Source organism: Lasioglossum baleicum, unplaced genomic scaffold, assembly GCF_051020765.1.
Source record: "Lasioglossum baleicum unplaced genomic scaffold, iyLasBale1 scaffold1850, whole genome shotgun sequence".
Lineage (NCBI taxonomy): Eukaryota > Metazoa > Arthropoda > Insecta > Hymenoptera > Halictidae > Lasioglossum > Lasioglossum baleicum.
The window spans coordinates 10,001-12,500 of record NW_027470909.1 but is presented as its reverse complement, the minus strand read 5'-3'; the positions used below and the strand labels follow the sequence as shown (position 1 = coordinate 12,500).

Sequence of the window (2,500 nt, the reverse complement as noted above, 5' to 3'; positions counted from 1 at the left end):
CAAGCCCAAGACGAAGGTAGACAGACTCTCAAGAGGTGTCTGAATCAGAGTCGTGGGGCCCAAGTCAATGGATCCCTCGGATCCACTACTTGGTTCCTCTTTACTCGGTTTTTTCTTTGTCGACCCGGACGGACCATCCGAGTCGCTGGAACGCTCTTGTTTGTTTCTTTTCGTTCCTTTTCCATTGCCAATTCCCTTTGATTTCTGCTGCAGTGTTAAGTCAGCGCGCAGATGTTCTGTATTCAATTCGAACTCCATTTCGGAGTCGATGTCGTTCTCTGAGGTGCTATCGGACTCAGAGTCCGAGTGCACCGGTACTGTGATCAGTTCAATTTGTGTCACATTCTCTTTCTCAGCCTCTGTCTTACTCCCGACCTTCTTTTCCATCTCTCCTTCCGTCTTTTTTGTTTTTTGGTTTTTTGTATTTAGTTTAAACATTTTTCGACAATCCATAATTGTTCCCACGAGTCGGGACGAAAAACGGTCACTCCCCGGGTGACGCCCTTTCCAGGGAGAAGGCTTATACAACAGGGTTCGCCTGATTCCTGAGGTTAGCCACTAGGCGATCAGTGCTCCCACCGATCATCGACGTTCGTGCATGGAACGTCGACCCTCTTTCACCGCGGTCTCCGGCTTAGAGGTCGGGATTTGTTGAGGGGTTTTTCTCCCCGCGGTCCGACACACAATTAAGGTAAGACCCTCGGTCTCACTCCCGTGACGTACCACCGGGTTACGCTCCGGTGGGTCGTTGCCACGGCGAGGAGTTTTCCGATTTTGCGAGTGCCACGGTGATCGCAAGCGATCACTCACGTAAGAGCACTTCCAACCAGAGCCCCGTTAGTCACCCGGGGGTGTCCAGGTCCTACCACTTGGAGGAGGGGTTGGCGCACCAGGGAATAAAACCCTGGACCTTCTAGGACCCAGTAGATAGGGACATTTATTGTGCATCCGGCCACCTCGAAGGTAGCATCGGATATGCTTCCTCGCCGTTAAGGCATACGCATAGCATAAATTTTACATCTAAGTTTAGCGAGGCGGCTCCACTGTTCAAGTAGAACGGGCGATGGAAAAACCCAGCAGTGCCACCGAGACGTATGCAGTGGACGAGTTCTTTGGCCGCGTGCGTTTGTGGGAGGATATGGTATTCCTCGCCCAAGCGCCGCGCTCACGGGGAACCACGGGAAGGCGAACTCGCTGCGTGCCGCTTGCACGCACACCCGACCCTTTCGGGCGATGGAGATGGGGAGGGGAGGTGAGAGAAGGTTGAGAAGGCCACATGCTTCGACGGGATAGTCTGGCATTGCCTGGTGAGTTGAAATAGGTGGGACGTTCACCTTGTCATTTCATATCTCTTTAGTTACTTGTTTCTCTGTACCACACTCTTTTGCTGCATGCGGCATCCGTTGCCCTGCCATCAGCGGCAGGGATTGGGTAGCTCACGACATGTAGCTTTATGGGTAAACGCCGTGTAGCTTAACGTTTACCCGGGGAGCCGCGGTGATTTCGGAGTTATCACTCACGCAGGAGCTCCCTCGTTCTATGACAGAGCCACGGTGATCACATAGGACTCACTCACGTAAGAGCTCTCTCTAGCAGGTCGGGCGCGGCGTTCAGGCCGTTTCGCCCATTACAACCCTACGATCACGATATCTAGATGTTCAGGTATCGCCTGCGGGGATCGTCAGGGTGAGCTGTGTTTAGGGAATCTCTCTGAAGAGTAATTTCTCTTTAATATCTTTATAGTTTCTCTGTACCACACTCCATTGCTGCAAGCGGCATCCGTTGCCCTACCGTTGGCGGTAGGGATTGGATAGCTCACGACAAGCAGCTTTATGGGTAAACGCCGTGTAGCTTAACGTTTACCCGGAGAGCCGCGGTGATTGTAGAATTATCACTCACGCAGGAGCTCCCTCGATTCAATTATTTCTCTGTACTACACTTCTAGCTGCAAGCGGCATCCGTTGCCCTACCGTTGGCGGTAGGGATTGGGTAGCTCACGACAAGCAACTTTATGGGTAAACGCCGTGTAGTTTAACGTTTACTCGGAGAGCCGCGGTGATTGCAGAATTATCACTCACGCAGGAGCTCCCTCGTTCTATGACAGAGCCACGGTGATCGCATAGGACTCACTCTCGTAAGAACTCTCTCTTATACTTGAGCCACGGTGATCGCATAGGACTCACTCACGTAAGAGCTCTCTCTTTCTGCCAGAGCCACGGTGATCACATAGGACTCACTCACGTAAGAGCTCACTTTCTACCAGAGCCCCGTTGGTCACCCGAGGGTTTCCAGGTCCTACCGCGTGGAGGGGGGGTTGGCGCACCAGGGAATAGAACCCTGGACCTTCTAAGACCCAGTAGATAGGGACAGAGGGAATCTCGTTAATCCATTCATGCGCGTCACTAATTAGATGACGAGGCATTTGGCTACCTTAAGAGAGTCATAGTTACTCCCGCCGTTTACCCGCGCTTTTTTGAATTTCTTCACGTTGACATTCAGA

The 2,500-nt window shown here is 52.2% G+C and overlaps 1 pseudogene; it reads right to left on the bottom strand.

Moving 5' to 3' along the window:
* Positions 1-2,500, bottom strand: part of LOC143221056 (large subunit ribosomal RNA) — a 7,891-nt pseudogene that overhangs the window by 2,709 nt on the left and 2,682 nt on the right.